This window comes from Rhipicephalus sanguineus, chromosome 8 (genome assembly GCF_013339695.2).
Source record: "Rhipicephalus sanguineus isolate Rsan-2018 chromosome 8, BIME_Rsan_1.4, whole genome shotgun sequence".
NCBI classification, from domain to species: domain Eukaryota; kingdom Metazoa; phylum Arthropoda; class Arachnida; order Ixodida; family Ixodidae; genus Rhipicephalus; species Rhipicephalus sanguineus.
Window position 1 is genome coordinate 155657508 of NC_051183.1, and position 20465 is coordinate 155677972.

Genomic DNA, 20465 nt, shown 5'->3' on the forward strand with positions numbered 1-20465 from the left:
GTACATGCTTTGTGGCATAACACAGCTGCAATGCCAAAAAGCTCACTATAGTAAATCTGTCATCTTGTAGCACGTATACATAATGTAAATATATAGTGCATTGGATCCAAGGGGCAGTGCAAGCATGGCGTAAACAAGCAGGGTACGAGTCAAAATATGGGCGGCGTGCGCAGCACAGATTTCTATGCGCTCCACAATGAAGGAATTGCTTTGTAAGTTTTACCGCTACACAGGGGTGTAATGCGACGAAAACTAAATGCCACGCTGTGAAGTTTGCTCCCTGTGGCTGCAATTAGTTGCCGGAAAGAGTATCGCCAGGTTGCTTCAGTGCCGCAAAGTGTTGTCTGGTCCGATACGTACAGGTTTCACACGAGCAGGTTGATGAACAATAAATAATGAAAAAACTTTAACGGCTTCACAGCAGCTTCAGAACGAAGAGTTGTCTCGAGGGACAGTCCGAGACGCATGAATATTTATTGATATATACTGAGCATGTGCACCACAGTCAAAACGAAAGCAGGAGAACACGCATAAACGACATAGACTGGCTATGTTGTTTATGTGTCTTCTCTTGTCTTCTTTTCATTGAGCTGCACATACTCAGTATATATTGTCACGTGGTCGTGACGTCGACGAAGATGTCAGGACGTCCGAGATGAAACGGTTTATTTGGCCGAACTTGTGGCCGGGAAACTGAAAGTCAAATTACAGCGATACACTGATGCGGCGAACAGAGCGTCGACCGTCGATCAACTGACAAGTGGTGAAGTGCCGCGGCATTTATACATGTGACGTCGAATATTCCAGTCTTATCACTGGTGGTCGTGCAAGCTCTGGAATAATCTAGGCTGTTCGCGGCCTGCGCGCAATCTTAACAAAATGATCTAAAATATTCGCGAAGCTTCTCGAACAATGAGACGCGGTTTGCGCTGAGCGTTGCTGGCAGTCTTTGTGGACGAAAACAGAATACAACAAAAGTGATAATAAGCAACGCACGTGGCAATATCAAGACATGTACCAACTATATTTAGGCTTCAGGCAGGCATTTTATGCATTTTTAATTACGGGCATATCGAACTAATTAGCGATGCCCTTTGATTCCGGTGTATGCGAGTTTTACTGTATATACACTTAGCCGACAGTGTGCATTCGTAACACATTGGTCGGTTCAGCGAAGCATTATGGTGTGAGGAGCTATGATTTTCCTGGCGTAAACAAATACTTTTTATTATATATTATTTAGGAGATGTTCGTGCTTCCGTATAGCACCGGCTACTGCTTTTCACTGATGATAGGACATGTGAAAAGCACAGCAATGAAAAAAATATTTTAAAGAACAGCTAGGCAAAAAAACTTATTCGCAATGGTACGTGTTTCATATATCGGCTTGATACCGTACGCATATGCGATGTGAGCCACGCGGGCATATGCGACATATATCGGTTGAGGATGGCCTAGATCCATCACCACGATGTGTTCGGTAGGCACCGGGAACTCCACTGATCTGATGAAAAAATAAGCAATCTGCACCGCTGCGCCTCCTAGTACGCACATACTGCGCTCCAAGTGTAGGGAGGCCGGCTTCGGCGTGAAGCATGTGTTTAAAATAAGCAATAATATTAATTATTCGGTGACTATCACGGAATATTGGAGCTAAACGTTTTTCCAAGGCACCTTTTGGGAAAAGCTGGCTTTTCTGGAACCACAAAACAAGGGCCAAACAGCAGCTCATATGAATATATAGCATGCTAGCTGTTGCGATCATGTCTCAAACTTCGTCGTCCAAAAAGAACCAGCTTCGTAAACTAATGTGCCTGATACGCCAGCAAGGTTAACACAGAAATGAAACCTAATGCACTGTGCGGCTATGCCTGCGCAGTGATCTCATTGAACTGAAACAAAACTGATTCCCCTTCCTTGCGAACTGCGTGCCCCTTAGTCAAAAAGTGGCCCTTCCCAAAGAAAGCAGCAAGTATGCACCTTTATTCGTGCGTCCATTAAATCAATCCACCTGCATTTCCATGGTTAAACCGCATGATCAACGTCTCGCACGCACGTAGAGCCACGGGACTAGGCTAGGTAATCTCGCTTGGAATTTCCTAGGGACAGCACCAAAAAGTGGTCTCGGAACGTGGGCATGTTTTGGTGGCTTGTTAGTCGCTCCCCTCGCGCAGCCACCTAACTAGCGCTTGCGCTGAGCATGGTGTGTGCCGCCTTGAGCGGCGGCGCGCCATATAGTGAGCATTCTAGAAATCACCGGAGAGAGCGCAGCTGCGCTCCTGGTGGGACCAATGCGAAGTAGTGAGCCGCCGGCGGGCACGCCGTGTGTGGACAAGGCGCACGCATAAGAAGCTTGGCGAGCAAGCTCCCAAAAATCTGTGTACAGAACGCTTAGACGCACTCTATATATATTAACGCGATAGCGTTAAAGAGCTCGTATCGCAGAAATTCCGCCGTCGGCGTCGGCACCGTTGGTTGTGAGCGAAAAATCATCATCTTGTCCGTGACCGAAAGATCGAAAAAGTTGCCAATAAAATAAATATTAAAAACGTTCGGTCTGCGTGGGAAGCAGGTGTTCTACCACACAGCCACGCCTCCGCTTGGAGCTGCGTTGAAAGTAACTTCCATGCTTCCCGAAAATACGCGTCCTGTATACAGGTGTCACAGTGCGAGATGTAATATCGCAGTAATATTGCGTGGTACAAGCGTACATTGCCATGGGGCGACACACCATGTCAATATCATAACGACTTGGTGGTTTAAGGACAGCCACCCACTACAAAAGGAACACATATTACTGCGCGTATTCCCTTAAGACCACGTAGTGGGTGCATCGCAACTTTGAAAAAGTTTCTCGCGCATAATTGCTCCTGGTTTAAAGCATGCTACCCGTTCCATAAGGCACACACCTTAGTGCGTGCATTCTGTTAAACACTCGTAGTGTTCCAAGTGCGCACTAGGGTCAGGATATCGCTATCGCGTTCAACTCTTAAAGGCGAAGCTTAAGCGTCCCCCAATTTTGTGACCCGGGATGACTTCGTACGCTACCTACGAATATTGGAAGGAGTAACGCAGCCGCTTCAATTTACTCGTCGCGCTATAAACAGCACGTCCCGAAAACGATGCCTGCAGATGAGCGACCACCCGCCGCGGTGGTCTAGTGGTTATGGTGCTCGACTGTTCACCCGAAGGTCGCGCAATCGAATTCCGGCTGCGACGGCCGCATTTTGTATTTTTTTTGCTGGCTTAAAGACTAGTTTGAGGTGCCGATATAGTACCATGCTTCTAGGACGTGCGCAGTAGTCACTTAAGTTGGACACGCCTCGACGTTAAGGTGAAAAGCTCGAGACTTTCGAAGGGGCGCGATGCTGCGGCCGCCGCCGTGCACTCTTCTCTCGTTCTATTTGCTGCTTTCGTGGTTTTCCTACACTACGACGAAGTTCGGCGTTATAACAGAATCGAGTGAATGTACGTGACTGTAAGAGCTATGTGCGCCAATTATAGCATATGACATGTCTGATCTCGGCGTAGACAGCGTCCGCGCGCGCTGGGTGTCGTTCGGGCGCTCGGACTCGCATGTGTTTATCCGAGTAAGGATATGTTACGTTTGTGAAGCATGCGGTCAGTAACCACTCACGGCATGCCCCTGACTGCAGGAGGATGCGCTAGGGTGTCTGAAACAGTGTTGCGGAATGGGCGTCTCCATTCCATTTCCATTCCATTCCGGGGAATAAGAACATGCCGCAATTCCATTCCTTTCAATTTCTCGGAATGAAAAAACTTTGCCCATTCCCACTCCGTGATTGGCCGGTCAGTTCAGTTCCATTCCTGTAATTCCTCAACGTAGGAAAGGCATGTTGATAGTTTTACCGAGTTAAGAATGAACGTTCCATAATGCTGACGCCATCAGATGCCTTACGAACTGCAAAAGTACTGATAACACGTTACCAAGGTGGAGGGATAGTAGCTTGGTGACATATCTCGTGCAGTACAAGCACCCTACTAATTCCCATAGGGGCAGTTCTCCCGCTACCTATTGTATTTGCATGGTCAGCATGTCTGGACGAATGGTGATGTTTTAATATTATTTAGGCTTAAATGTGTTAATGCTAAAATGACAACATAGCCTATTTTTATGCTGAAAAAAGTAGTGTTCAAGAAGACTAAGCTGTTTTTTCACCCGTCTGGAGCAGTCGTGAATATGGAGAAAACTAAGGTTCGGTTAATGGGGAACAAAACCTTCTAGGTCTGCTGGTGCTGGCATTCGATACAAGGGCACCTTGTGCCCTTGCATCGAATGAGGAACACTGGGCCGCACTGCTCATCAGCGCTCACGCTTGTCAAGCACAACTCGCAAGCATGAATGGGGGGAGAATAACTTTCTGTGTTCGCCTGTGCGCAGGTATGCAATGTCCTCCTTGTCGGAAATGTAATTTACGTGTGTCAGGTACTAAACTGTCCGTGAGATAAACGTGCGGCTGCGCATAGAGTATTCGCCGCTTTTGTATGGGGGTATCTATGGGAACCAACGCGCAGGGATAATTTGAAAGAGCGTAGGCTTGGGCATGTTGGTAATTCATGTTTCACACTTTTTTTGAACGCACAAATGAACAAGGACGAAAAGCGGAAAAAGGACAGCGCTGTGTCCGTATCACGTTTCGTCCTTGTTCATTTGTGCGCTCAAAAATAGTGTGAAACAGATATAATTTGTCTTTCCCTTCAGTATTTGCTGGGTAATGCCTTTGTTTTATACTAACTTATGCCTCGGTTTGAAGTAGGTGCGTTCCATATAAATGTACCATGCTTGTAATCAGCCAAGCCATTTTAAAAATACTGTTTACTTTGAAATTCGAAGCTCTGACTTACTAATGCTTGAAGTGTGAAAAACAGCGGGTAGACGAAAACGTCCTCTATTTTCGGGAAAAGTCCTAACTCCATTCCCATTCGATTCCGTGCAAAAGGCGCTTAATTCCATTCCCATTCCCTTCCTCCAAGCGTTGTCCCCATTCCATTCCCGTTCCATACCGGGGTCGCGAAAATGTAGAATGATTCAGGAGTCATTCCAGTTCCGGAGTGGCAACTTCGCAACACTGGTCGGAATATGCCGGCGCAAAGCCGTGCTTATTCTGAAAGCAAATTTTGAAGCGATTTCTCAGAAGTGCTTTCGTTCGTGCATAGCCAGTGCCTATTGCGAAACGAGGTTTCCGCATTCTTTTACGTGCAAATTTGTTTTCGTTGCGAAGTTATTTCAGTCGAAACACTCGTCTCAGATGTGTGTACAGTAACGGTGTGTTGAACAAAATGTGGTTTATAATAGAAATAATCAATGTGTGTGTGTGTGTGTTGGTTATTCGCAGAATCCCGGATCGCTTCTACCGCATCTTCACTCCAGTTGACAGCCACACTCGGGGAAACGAAGGTGTCGCAATGGTCTGGCGCCTCACCACTCGTGATGGGAAAATCAAGAGCCGCGTTCGCCCTGTCAGCGAGGCAGTCGGTCCTACATTGCCTTGGCAGGACAAAACGACGTAGGAAAAGGGGTGAGTGGCACCGACGCTAAGGAGCCTAAACCAATTTCGTCTGTTCTTTAAAAGAGGCTCACATCATCTTTTCCAGCAAGTTTGTTGCCAAGTGACGTGTTAGAAAACCTACTGCATGAGAATTGAAACTTGAGCTAGTTGATACTTATTCATCATGATTTAAGCAGTGCACTGAGGCGTGAGAACAGAGAAAAGAAGGTGCACAACACGGGCGCTAACTCGCAACTGGTGTTATTCGAAAAAAACACGCTAATAAAAAGGTGAAGTACAAAAAGGAACAGAAAACATATAAACTTTGTAATCATGTTCAGGTGCCGCTTAGGTATTGAAATTCCGCGTCACTTTGCTGCGCGATAGATGGTAGACTGATACATTTTTCTCCTTGCCTTTGGATGTGGAACGCTTCGATGACTTCTCTTGCTATCTGAGGTCTATAACGTGACAGGATCATAGTGGCGGCGAAGAATGGTGTGCAGCCGCATTGTTTGCAATGGGCGGTGAGTGAAAATGGTTTCGTGTCTGACAATGAACGCTCATGCTCCCTAAGACGGATATTGACACACCTTCCGCTTTCTCCAATGTATGGTTTTCCGCGTCATAATGGCATTTGAATCCCATTATCATGCTTCTTTGTAATCTGTGTAGTGAAAATTGTGGTTGATGCCGCATTTGCCGCGAACACTCCCACTGTCTCTGATTTGTGTGTCAGTGCTTTTACAGCGAAAACTGTTATGAGATCATTTCAACGGCCGTTTTTGGCGCCGTAGTTGTCCGCCGCCGCCGCCGGTGTCCGTAACCGCTATCGCACGAAATGAGAAAAAAGAAGCAAATAAGAAAAAATTTACAGGATGGAACGAGGTTCGAACCTGGGCCCTCTGCGTGAGAGCCCTGTTTTTTAGCTCTGAGCCATGTCGGCGCTTGAAACTACGTCGCAAAAGGACCCTATACAGGCTTCACGTCGCGAAGGAACCACAATAACGTATGTAATGTAGTGCGGTAGAAGAGTAAAATAACAACCAGGCGACACACAAATGCGAATTCTGTAACCGGGCGTCACGCAATGCGAGTTGCGCAACGAGCGGGTTGTTGAATGCTTCCAACCCATTACAAAGGCCTCTGCGATAATTCTTCATTGTCATCAGCCACAGCATCAACAAAGTGCACATAGTGCTTTACAGGTGTTTAGCGAATACCACGGTTCTGCGCAGAATGACGAAAAATTGCATTGTGGCTGCTTTCCTACTTCACAAAAATTATTACTCACAGCGTAGTGGGTTCCTCGCAAGTGCACTTCTACTGGTTGCCAAGGAAGCCCATAAGGCTCCCATGATCCATTTCCTCGGGGTCTCAATAAAGTTAATTCCCTCTCTCTCTCTTCTGCCTCTCGCTCTCCGTTTTTCCGGTTAACGTATGTTATAAAGCGTGGTGAGACAGTTAAATAACGACCGGGCGTCACACAGTATGAATTGCGTAACTAGTGGGTCGTTTAAAGCTTCCAACCCATTACAAAGGGCTCAGCCATTATTCTTCATCGTCATCAACCGTCGCATCAACAAAATGCACATAACGCCTTGCAGATGGTACCTCGCTTCTCCGCAGAATAACAAATAATGTCGTGGTGGGTTCAGGAAATAAGTTTTACACCTTCATTATACTTTTACAAGAACTGTCATGTAGCTGAAAGGGCTCTGTATAGTTTTGTTAAGTCTGAGGCAGTGGCGTAGCCAGGGGGGGGGCACACCGGGGCCGTGCCCCCCCCCCCCCGAATTTTTTTTAAATGCGAAGCATTTCTTAGCGAACTTCTGCGACTTTGAGCGTATCTATCTATCTATCTATCTATCTATCTATCTATCTATCTATCTATCTATCTATCTATCTATCTATCTATCTATCTATCTATCTATCTATCTATCTATCTATCTATCTAGCCGCCTACGACTTTGTGCTCTCCTGGTCGCTTGATTAATCGAATGTGCACCAAAATTGGTATGGCGTAACATGACTGTATGACGAACATAAATGACAAGTCATAACATGAAAATCATGACAGGCATGTCATGTGCAGCATGATTTACATGCAAAGCTCATGGGGCGCTGGCGGCCGTTTCCCTTGTTTGATATATACCAAAATTGGTATCTTGCGAGGTGACCGTGTGACGAACATAAATAACACGAGTTAACATGAAAATCATGACACGCATGTCATGTACAGCATGACTTACGTGCCATGCTCATGGGGTGCTGGCGGCCGTTTCGCTAGATTTATATACACCAAATTGGTATCTTGTGACGCGACTGTGTAGCGAACATAAATAACACGAGTTAACATGAAAATCATGACACGCATGTCATGTACAGCATGACTTACGTGCCACGCTCATGGACCGCTCGCGGCCGTTTCGCTAGCTTGATCTACCCCGAAATTGGTATTGCGCGACGTGACTGTGTGACGAACATAAAAACACGAGTTAACATGAAAATCATGACACACATGTCATGTAGAGCATGACTTATGTGCCACGCTCATGGGGCGCTGGCGGCCGTTTCGCTAGCTTGATCTACCCCGAAATTGGTATTGCGCGACGTGACTGTGACGAACTAAAAACACGAGTTAACATGAAAATCATGACACGCATGTCATGTACAGCATGACTTACGTGTCACGCTCATGGCGCGCTGGTGGCCGTTTCGCTAGCTTGATCTACCCCGGAATTGGTTTTGCGCGATGTGACTGTGTGAAGAACATAAAAACACGAGTTAACATGAAAATCATGACACGCATGTCATGTACAGCATGACTTACGTGCCACGCTCATGGTGCGCTGGCGGCCGTTTCGCTAGCTTGATATACTCCGAAATTGGCATCTTGCGACGTGACTTTCTGACGAACATAAATAACACGAGTTAACATGAAAATCATGACACGCCCGTTATGTACAGCATGACTTACGTGCCAAGCTCATTGGGCGCTGGCTGCCGTTTCTCTAGCTTGATCGACCCCGAAGTTGGTAGTGCGCGACGTTACTTCGTGACGAACATAAATAATAGGTGTTAACATGAAAACCAAGACACGAATTTTCCTCAATGACATGCAAGACGATGTACGCAGCTCTCTGCTGGCTGCTTCGCATTACATCGATTCCACAATGCGTGGGATCTGCCGGCTTTTTTTGCTATTGCATACTGAGCCCAAAATGACACTTGACTACATCTGCCTGCCCGGCCCCCACTACAAATCAAGGAGGTGCCCCCCCCCCCCCGAAAAAAATTTCTGCCTACGCCCCTGGTCTGAGGCGGTTTGGTTATCCCCATAATTTGTTTAAACAAGCACGGTACTGCTTGATTAGCTTAAAAAGAAGCACAGTATGCCTATTCGAACATATATTTATTTTAAAGTGACGCACTAGGTATCGTATTTTTCCTGCTCTGCAATATAAAAGACTGCTACTATTTACTTTCTGTAAATAATTGATGAATTAAACCTTAAGATAATGTGCCTAAAAATAGAGAAGGTACCCAAGTCTGGTGTTCAGGACATTTTGAATGTGAACCACTTTGAAATTCCAAGATTTTGAGGCTTATATGCCTAAGGACAAACCTTTAGAACAAAATAAAAATAGACAGGTGTGCTCGATCTCGCTTAACTATTTCGTGCTTGAGTGAGCTAAAGATATATTACTGGAAAATTTATAGCAACTCTTGTTCACTATCTACATGCGTCATATACATGCCTCAGCATTTTTACTTTCGGATGGCAGACAGAACACTAAGCAGATGCAGCAACTACAGTGGTGCAAACTACAGACACCTCGACCTCTGCTGAGAGTGCAAGCAGCACTGTACCGAGCTGTTGTGCAGCCCAAGAAAATCTTGAAGCTAAGTACAAAATTTATGCATGCCACAATTAAGATGTGCTTGGTATCAATTTCTGGAATTTCAGATGCACGTAACTCAAATTTCAATTTTTTGTTTTCTTGCCCGGAAATACAGAGCATCGAAACAGACGATGTTCTCCCCGACATTGAAGAAGGTGATGATTCTGGGCTTAAGCCTGAAAGTGTTGAGGCTGCTCCTACAGAATGTGAAAGTGTTGGCACTCAAGAACACATTGCAAGGAGCGTTGCAGTTGGTCCCAGCACCAGAACGTGTTTTTTCCGGCTATCACAGCAATATTGCAAGCCAAGATTCTCTCAGGAGTCTCTGTGGTGTCGACGGCAACGTGCGTGCATACTGCTCGGCTTGTTGCCAACAGTGAGGGACAAGATCGGCGACGTTACAGTTGAAAACAAGTTGCTCATATTTCAAATGAAAATGAAGCTAGGCATATCAGTCTCTGCAGTTGCTACTCCGTTTAGAGTGCGTGAGAAAACTGTGCCCCGTGCATTCTACACTGTGCTTCACACACTCGTTGAAATAACGAGGGACTGGATTACAAGCCCCCAATAACTGACAGAATGCTGTCGCAGCCATCTTGTTTTAAATCAAATTACCCACAGTGCACCCTCATCATCGACTCCACAGAACTGAAAACTGAAAACTCACCCGAGGTCAGGCAGCAACACATGCTCTACTCTCCATATAAAGGAACTTACACACTGAAATCTGTTGGTGCTATCATCCCAAATGGAATGGTTGTCTTCAAGTCCAAACCTTATGGTGGTAGATGCTCGGATACTCATATAAGTTTCTGAACATTATTGAATCCGAAGACACAATTTTGGCTGACAGGGGCTTCGCAGGCATCAGAACTTCCTTTGCTGATAGAGGAGTAATCCTCATAATGCCACCATTTTCAGGAGGAAGCAAAATTCCCTTTACACACGAGGACATGGAACAGACTTACACAGTTGCTTCTGTCCGAATACACGTAGAGAGAGTAATAAAGAGGATTAAGCATTACAACATCTTAAATCACCGAGTACCCGTTCCACTCATTCCTGCTATAGACGAGATATTTCACATGTGTTGCGCTTTAGCAAACCTTCAGGCACCCTTTGTCCTTCGCCCTTTGTCGGAACAAAGGGTTTTGGGACCTTGGCCGAGTCCGTCGTCAGCAGAGAAGGCTTTAAAGGCCTTATTGCGCTTCAGAAGAGTGGTAAGTTGGGCTAGTTGGTAGTTGGCGCTTCTTGCGGACAAGTGGTCTTAGAGACAGACTCTAAGCAGTGTCATATTTTCGTTTCCTTTTTCCCCCTCTCTTTATTTTTCCTTTTTCTTGCTCTTCTTTTTTTTGTAGCATCTCTCTTCTATCATCTTTTATCCCCTTTACCCCTTCCCCAAGCACAGGGTAGCCAGCCGGTCTGAGAACTGGCTAACCTCCCTGTCTTTCCGCTTGTTTCTTCCTTCCTTCCTTCCTTCAGCCACCTCTCTTTTTGTCACATTGAATAGTCCGTAATGAAAAGCAATGCAATGGCTACATAAACAGCAACATGTCCCCCGGTGGTTCCAGCGCGTCTCCGTCGAAGCCATCGTCGTCGGCTGCCTCGGCTCGTGGGATCCGGGCAACGATCGTGTCTGCCGCAGGTTGTGTTCCAAGAGCTACCCGCGGACAATGAAGCGCCGTTGCGTCAGTGACACGGTCGGCGCCTCCACGAACATTTATCGTAGCCACATAGGTCTCTTGTAAATAGTTTTTATTCCGAGAAGCGATACCGCGGTTCTTTAGTATTGTACACCTTTACAGTTTTACCGTTTTAATACTAACACCACTAACTGTATTTTTTAGCCCTTTTGTTCCCGGCTTTTACTGTATACACTTTTATCTCGTTCTGTTTTGAGTTCCAATGTAACCATTTATGATGTTCTGTAAATAACATGAAAATAAATATCTTGTTGTTTGTCCTTTTGGCTGCATTGCTTCAGTTCTTGGCAAAGCTTTTATATAGATACAGCTGCCTTAAAGCTTGTTTATATCCTATTCCTTCACTGCTATTTTTCGTATGTTTTAAATTATTTAAGAGCTTGCTATAAACTGCAGTAGCAATGCCAGGAGGATAACCAAATATCCTCCCATTTGAGAGTATCTGTACTTTTTTCAAATTTAAGTTCATAACATGAGTATTAACTCTAATCAATGCCACAGCTGTGTCACATTTTGATTGCACTTGTTGTCTTTTATAATTCTGAGACCACTGTATTTTGCAACAATGTTAAGTGCATTTGTCTTAATAAGCATTTCTTTGCTAGTAAATAAGTGTAACTGAAAACGAGTCCAACAATAGCGTACACTAGGCATAGGCAGACACGATAGCTCCACAGTATTCATTAACGTCATATCGGTGTGTACTTTTCATGTGAACTGCCTTAACATATGTACTATGCAATTTGATTAAGTTACTTCATACCAAAATCACTTTGGCAGGCAAGGTGTAGTTGGCAAAGACGCAAAAGTGTGCTTCGTTATTTCTGTTCTGCTGTCATATTCCTGCTGCCTGATACCATATACACACCAGACTAAAAAGCCATCTTGTGAATTGGTAGGTTATGTGAACATTGACAACTAGAGCAGAGCTTTAAATACAAATAATTTTTTTACATATTCGCAATCAAAGTTTGAAAACGACAGCACCAGACCAATATTTATTATCAAACACATGATAACAGCACAAATGCATCCGGAAAATTGTTCTTAAATTTTGAACATTTTACTAGACTCTCTGGAGATATGAACAAGGTAAGTTGGCAGGCAAACAAAGTTAAACCGTAGATAAATTACGCACCGTGCATGCTGCAGTGTGTACACCCTACACAAAAATTGACAACCATCCAGTCACTGCAACTCTTAGTAATTGCATGACAATAAAAAGGAAGGAAAGAACGCTGACACATCAAGAAACACCTTTAAGAGCCAAAACAGTTGTATAAAGAGCAAAGCTAGGTAAATGCTAAAAAGTCCTATCATCATTCACCAGCACCTTCTATTTGGCCGCTTCAATTTGATCGTTGCAAGTTAGTATCCAAAACAAACGATCTATACAGTGCTTCGGTGTTTTAATGATTCGTCCTATAATGTAAAAATATCATAGTAGAGTCATACCTTGTAGAAACAAAACAAAAACAATCTATGGCTACGACCTTCCATTTGTGACGAAAGATTTAATAATAAGTCACACCTTCAGATCAAAAGAATAATTGCGAAGCCAGAAATAGTCACTTTATACTCAAACTCTCGATAATATTTGCAGATACTCAAATAAACATAAAGAACAGCAGGACAATAATTGCTCAGTTCTGTCTTGCTGAACACTTTTACAAGGCTTACAACTGTATTGTGGCATGGTAAACAATGTTTATGCATGAAGTAGTTGCTTAATATTAAAGCTGAAATAAAAAGGTTCAAGAACAGGTATAGACTGTGCAAGAAATGCTTCATCTCGCTGTACAACAATGACAATGTTTTGCATAGACGAGTACACAAAAAAGAAGCATCAGCTCGTGTTTGTCACATACATTGGGACTTGAACTTGGGTATAATACCGACTGATGTTTCTTTAGCCTAAGCTCGCCACCTTTATAAAGGACATAGTTAACAAAGCTGATTTCATTGTCAGCATCGATCAGCACATTTCCTTCCTCGATAAAGGGCGCTTTATCTCAAGAAGCACATGTTTCGTCGCCATCCTTGAACAGTCCGTGCAGTTACCTTCAAGTAAACTATTAGTCCTACCTGCACTTATATCTCACACCATAACACAACTTTCAATACACACTCGTATTTCATTCTCAGTGAAAAGGCAATAAGAACAAATCAGACCAAAAGAATTCATGCACAGTTTTTACTTGGATAGTTTTCCAAAGGCACCAAATTGATCGCATTTGATTAATTAGTGTACAAGTTAGAAAAGTTGGTCCACCACTGAACAGTAGAGAAAGAGCATGGATTAGATCAGAAAGAAACGAGTAGGTATCGCGATGTCACGCTGTCTCCAGCCGTACATATGTGCAAGACAGTTACTGCTGAAGGCAACACTTCTCTCGGGAAAATGAACTAATACAGCTATTTATGTAAACGTGTCATCAAGAAGTCATCATTCAGTAGTGGTTATTATAACCACTACTGAATAACTGTGTGGCGTAGTGAGACGACAATAACTCATCTACTCTATGTTTTTGAAACACAGTTCTTCATAAACATAACTACAAATACAGCTGACTTTATTTATGCAAGATATTTTTTGTTCAGTACTTCTGTTTTATAAAACATTATTATATGCTTTGCTACAATATATTTCTCGAATACTTTGACAGGCACTGTCAGTAGGGTATCTCCACACGCATAACCCACCTCAACAACTGATATATGAGCTTTCTGTTAAAAATCTTTCCATGCGTCCACTTCTGTGCTCATCCCTATAGTATGAAAAGCAATCAGGAGCCATAATAATGTTAAAAACAACTCTGTGTAAGCGTAAGCTTGTGCAAGCAATAGTGAACATGCTGATCATTCGTGCTACCATGCAACACTGCCTTCCCACTGAACGGCTTTCTGCGCAAAAGCTGTTGTTCAAGACTCTCAAGTGACATCGAGTAAGCTTTCAAGCACACACTTCACCTCTTTATCAACAGTATTGAGGGCAGCAAGCCCTTGCATCTGGTTATATGGAGACACAATTGCAGGAAAATGCTCCCATGCATATGATGGTGGTACTCTGGGTGGTATTGATCCACCTAGGAACACTTCTTTGTCACCTGGTTCCAAGAAGATCAAACAAAAATTCACTGTAGCAAAGTGCCCGGAGTATGCCTAATGAAAGAAATAAATTGTCTTCTTGAACATAAAAAACAGAAGGAATTCACGGCCAAATAGTTCCTCAATAGATTAACGTGACAGTTTGGGCGAAGTAAAGGAAATTTCAACAGCATGGGACTAAACACGAATGCACGAAAATAGAGCTGACACGGACAAGCGCAGACTTTCAACTGATTTTTTTTTATTCAGAAAAGACAAATATATCTAGTGAAAAATTGCGCAACTTGCGATCACAAAATAAAATAAAAATACAGACAACTTTATCTTGCGAGAGCACGCGCATGCAAAACATAATGGACTTCTTTTTTGTGCAAATCAATGGAAGGCATGCTAATGCATTCCTCCCCCAAACGTCCCCCTCTGACCGCGTTTTCACCAGGAAAGGTTTGCTGGTGCCATTTGCGACCGTGCAAGTCACTCAGGGCGACACCGATATTTTCGTTACGAACCCATCCCCGTACATTGTTAGGTTGGTGCGAGGGGAATGTCTCGGCCGAGCGGAGGCCCTCGAAGACGCACAAGTTATGGACGCACCGGGTGACACGCACTGTGCCAGCTCCCGTACGCTCAGTGCTGTTTCCACATCTGACTCGTCACCCGCTGATGTATTTGCTTCCTCAATTGCTGACAACTTTACGTCGGTCCAGCGTTCCCAGCTTCTCTGCCTGTTGGAAGAATTTCGTTCTTCGTTCGATGTCGCGCAAACTTCTCTCGGCCGCACGTCTGCTGTCACGCATCACATCGACACTGAGCGCGGAACCTGGCAACGAGAAGTTGGTGTGTTCCTGCAAAGGTTTTTGTGCCTCCTTGACATCGACGACCCTTTCCTCATAAGGACCCCAGGTACCGTTTCTGCCTTTCTCCGGGAAGACTGTCCAGTGGGTGCTTGTGCTTTTTCGGTCGATGTCAAAGACTTATATTATTCGTTACCTCAGAATGATGTGTGTGCCGAAGTTGGTAATTGCATTGACAGATACGGTGTTGTTAAGTTTCAGAATGCATGTGGAATCACTGTAGACAAAGTTTTTAGAGTTTTTAAAGTTTTACATGCAATCCACCTTTATCAGTTTCGACGATAAGCTTTTTTATTCAACGGAAAGGAGTCTGCATAGGCTCATGCATCGCCCCTGTTCTCAGTGACATTCTACTAGCCAGCTATGACCGTAACCTCGAGAGCCAGCTCAGACAGACTAGCACGGTAAAGGTGATGCGATACGTGGACGACTTTTTAATTTTTTATAGCACTAACTCTCATGACCTGCAGCCTGCTGCGGAAATTTTTGACGTGTTCATCGCGGAATTAAGTCCATTTGAATTGACCACTGAGCATCCTTCAGACAATAGGCTACGCTTCTTGGACTTAGAACTTTTGTTCTCAAACAGCCATGTATGTTGGTGTTATGCGCCTAGGTCTCAAAAGAGCCTTCTCCCTTTTTCCTCTCCGCATTCAAAAATTGTCAAGCGCGGTATTGCAAGGGCTTGCATGAAGGCGGCGCTTGAGAGGTCCTGTGATCACCAAGTCGAAGCGAGCTTTAGTTCTCAAGTAGCACGCCTGAAGCTTGCAGGTTTTCCAGGAACGCTTTTGACCAGTATCGCAGAAAGCCTCGTGTCCGGTTTTAAAAGCAAGTGCTCACCTACTGTTCAATCAGTGACACACCCGCAGAAAAAAGTAGTTGTCATCCCTTATGTGCACAAGGTGGCACATAATCTCAAGAAAGTGGTCAGCAGGGCAGGCGTTAGACTGTTGTTTTCTGCCAAAATTAGCTTGGTAGCCTGTGTCAGCAAGTAAATCGAGAGACCAAGACGAAAAGATGCAGCAAGAAGCATCGCCAGAAGTACGTTGAATGTTGTGATAGTGTTGTGTATAAGATACCTCTTTCTTGTGGCCGTTACTATGTTGGCCAAACGAGGCGGTGCGCTAATGACCGCATGCGCGAGCATGCGAACAACGTCCGTAAACAAGCCAGAGATAGTCAATTGTCGCTTCACTGTAATGAATGTGGTTGCCAGCCATCTTTTAAAGAATCCATTTTCCTGTCGAAGTACCATGATGAACGGGCATGTGTCATTTCTGAAGCGTATCACATCTATAATGGCGGAGAAGCATGTGTCAGCCTCCCCTCGATCTCCCTCCTTCCGAAGGAGTTGACGTTTCTGTCCGATTGAAGATTTTTTGGCCTCTGCGCAGGCTAATCAATTTTTCTTTGTTTCTGTACTTTTGTTTCCTTGAGATTGTGGCGGAGTATATATATGCAGACTAGAAGAATAAAACACATTTGGTTGTTAGTCAGCGCCGTGGTTTGTGTCCTTTCTTTGTCCCGTCTTTTAGCGCTGTTTCTAAAGTTAATCATGAACCAACCAGCCCAAATGCGTACCTTATTGAACTAATTGAGACTTTGGCACAAAATGCGCATTCCCACGCTTTTTGAACCACACTTTCCAGGTTGCCGAAGCTTCAGCAAGAGCTGTGCATTTTTTTGCTTCAAAGCGAACCGAAGCCTACAAAGAAAAAAATGTGCTGCAGCCTTTTGTGCCACACTGTGGCATGATGGAAACTTTTTGAAAGTATCAAAGTTTTCCTCGGCAGCCTTTCCTAAACTATCCAATGTAAAACTTGAATCGAATAGTTGAGATTCATTCATACGAAACAGTTGCTCATGCGCGTGCAGCAATTCTTCAAGTAAGTCGGAAGGAACTTTAGGTGGATTTCGTCTTTCCTTTACGTAGCATTTCAACGCCACAAGCTCAGGAATTGTCTTGTCATGGTCAACGATGCTTGCTTTGCAAGTAGTGCACAGTTTATACTTGTGAATGACAGCATAAGCAATGTAGCCAGCAAAATAGAGAAGACTGTCTTCCTCCTCCTCACAGAGTTCCGATACGCCCTCGAAGCTAGTGTCTACCTCTTCTCCTAAGTGCTTCTCATAGTATTCACTTTTATCTCTGACAAAAGCGAAAAGGTCCTGCGCATCATCGACCGCATAGGACCCATGGCGACTTGGTTGTGAGAACTGTGCAAGCACGATTATTCTGAAGGTTGCTTTAAATTCTCTTGCACGTGGTATGGGCGTCTTTAAACGGATAGTGCTGAATAAATTCTCTAATGCATCTTGGCTCAGCCTGCTCAGCATCAAAAACCTGAACTTCTTTTCTACAACATAGTGCTCGCACAACTGCAAAGCACAGAGGGTTGACAGCAAAGCACCCGTTTGGGAAGGTTTCCAAGCACTTTTGCCAGTTTTGTCCGCAATCACTAGCTCCGTTACCATAGCTATGAAATCACGAAGAAAGCACTTCGCTTCATCTCCTTTCTGAGGGCAAAGCTCGCTCAGCGCAGTCTTCATTGTTCGTGACGTCAAGATGGTAAACCATCTGAAAACTTGTTCAAGGAAAAATGCTGTGGTGAGAGCTTCTCTTGGGAGATGATTTTTGTGAACAAGGTACCGAAGGCCGGCTGCTGTGGCATGGTGGAGAAGGGCGTACGCTTAAGCAACGCTCATCTTTTCAATGTGTAGGGTCCAAGTCACGTAGCTTCAAGTAAGGCATGAGCTTCAGCTGGTGCTTGGCATCAAGTTCACAGGCCTTCTTTATGTGTTCTAGCGAGACCTGAGAAATATCAGACACAATTAGGCACTTTAACTTCCGCGATGATGAAGTTGTCGTGGCATACTATGTGCATTATTGGTTAAAAGACCGCTGACAGCTAAATGTTTTAGGGGCGTAGCTCCTCTTAGTCTAACCTTGTCACGTCTCCGTTGTCCGGCGTAAACGGAACTCCCGTATGATGCAATAGATGGCGCTGTCTCATAGAAGCACATACAAACTGCAGTTCAGGAACGATATTCTAGATGGCGCTGTACACAATCTGTGCCCTCATCACCATTTCTCGTCTCATTTCCTAGATGGCGTTGGTCCAATAGAATTGTATGCAATATGGCGCTTGTGTGAATCGACACTAGATGGCGCTGGAAGGGCCGCTGCTCTTCGATTGGCTGCTGCGCGGGCTGCGCGGGGAGCGCGGGGAGCGAGCGCCTCTCCCATTCTCCTGGATGGCCACCGTACCTGTCGGGTCGTTGGTGGAGCATGGACGATGCGCAGCGGCGGGCGCTCGCTTGGCGGAAGCCAGGCGGATTCCGTGACGGTGCGCGCCATGGACGCCGCTGCGAAACGGGCTCAACGAGAAGCGAATCCCGAGACGATGATTGCTTCAGGAGCTTCGCCCAAGCTCTTCATCATTCACCCGTGGGTATGCTGTAATTTTTTTCTTACTTTGATGCTTTAATCAGGGGCTTTGTCTCTGATCATCGCGAAACTGAATCTTAAGTACTCGAATGTGGCGTGACGAAAAATTCGTAAACAGGGATTGTGCAGGAGCCAAGGTCTCTACAAGCGGTCTTGTTGCCGACAATTTGTTTCGTCAAGCAGACAAGTCCGCTTCTCGAAACGTGGGCTCCAGCACACCACTGTTTACAATTTTTTTATCACAAGCTTCCACCTTCTCCTGACTCCTGCCTTTTTTCGATTTCAAATGTATCACGTAATTAATACTGGCATCATTAATGGGGTCATGACACGAATTTTAGAAGGCGAGTTTACTTTGCCATACAAATCCCTTATATACAAAGACAGCTCTGCGAAAGTGTGAAGCTCAGGAAATGCTTATAAGATATTTTATTTGGCATGAAAGTCGACTTTTGCATGGCGCACCTACTGACATCAACACTATCGTGACGTCAGGCCACTGTGTCAATTCTCGTGACTTCACGCACTAGGCTAGTTCTGATGACATCAGCTACTGAAGCATTCAAAATGACCATGTGTACATTGTGCATGGAAACATCACATCTTGCGCGAGCATGTGGCGAGAAGCTCATACTGTGTTGTGATGTCAGGGTGCAGTAGGAACTGAAACATGCTAGTATACAGTAAATACTTTTCCATGGTGCAGTCATGCTTACTAGTACACATTCTAGTCTCTTGATAGCTGGGTCTTTCTTTTGGCAAAAACAAAAAAAAAGAAACTGAAAATTTTCATCTGAATGGACCTTTAAATTTCACCAATTTTGTCGGCACTTTGAAACACTTGCCTAAACTAATAAGAAATCAGCAATCCACAAGAAATCAGCAAGCCGTAAGACCACATGCGTTCAAGCTTTGGTGATGCTGAGAGTGCACGTTTGGAATCTGGGCCCAGCACGCGGAAAAGAATGAGATGACGTAGGTGCCACAGTATAAGTTAGAAAGTGAAAAAAAAATTTTTGTGCTGTGTCTCACTGGAATTTAGGTATTCAGATTCGATTCGTCATGAAATAGCATCAAGTCGGAAAGGGTGAAAAGTTTGTTGGGGTCCCTTTTTTGGGTGATACAAACACAGCTAGGTAAGCTTCTGATGAGCCAGTTATCATTTAGAACGCCGCGGCGTTTATAACCTAAAATAGCTTCCATTCACAAAGCCAAACAGTACAGTAAAACTAGAAGGCAATACAATAAGCTCACCTTGTTGCTTGGAAGGTTCTCTTTTTTAACAGTGGTGTTGTGTAGAATGATCTCCTGGCCTCGAATAAGATGGCCTCTGAGATTCTTCAAGAGATGAGGGGCGTCAGCAAGAAAATACAGCTGCCTTCCATTGCCACAAGGGTGAGGGCAGGAGATTTTTTTGTTTTCCATACTTTGAGGCTTGTATACCACACAGTCGCCAAATTGCCGTGTTGCCAGGCACCATGCCAGTCACCACCGCACTGACTGTTATGCCTACAGCTCCGGAATGCTTAATTACGTCAAAAAGGCAGTCCTTTACTTCCTCTGCATCAAAAGATGAAGCTACACCAGAATAAATTCACAAAATCTACATCGGAAATTTGCATAAAAATATTTGAACAAAAATGTGACCTATACGCACAACTTGTTAATTAAAGGTGCTGGTGTGACATTCTAAATTATTTTTTTAGATTACCTGAAGGACCTGCACATTTAACCTCTAGGAGAAATAGCAACAAGCCTCACAGCACAAAGGATGTTTTTAAAAGAGTTTCTGTGGCCAGAAAATTGAAATGTCCTAGAATGTGACTTAGGAATCATTTAGACACTCAAAAAAACAAGTTCACAACTTACATGTGAGCTGATAAGCAACGGCTTGTTTCCACCTGCTTGTTAGCCCAGCTAGCATGAAAACGAGTGCA

At 44.4% G+C, this 20465-nt stretch overlaps 1 pseudogene; it reads right to left on the minus strand.

Moving 5' to 3' along the window:
- Positions 1–14049: 14049 nt before the first annotated feature.
- On the minus strand, positions 14050–20100 carry LOC119403019 (uncharacterized; annotated as a pseudogene).
- Positions 20101–20465: the final 365 nt, after the last annotated feature.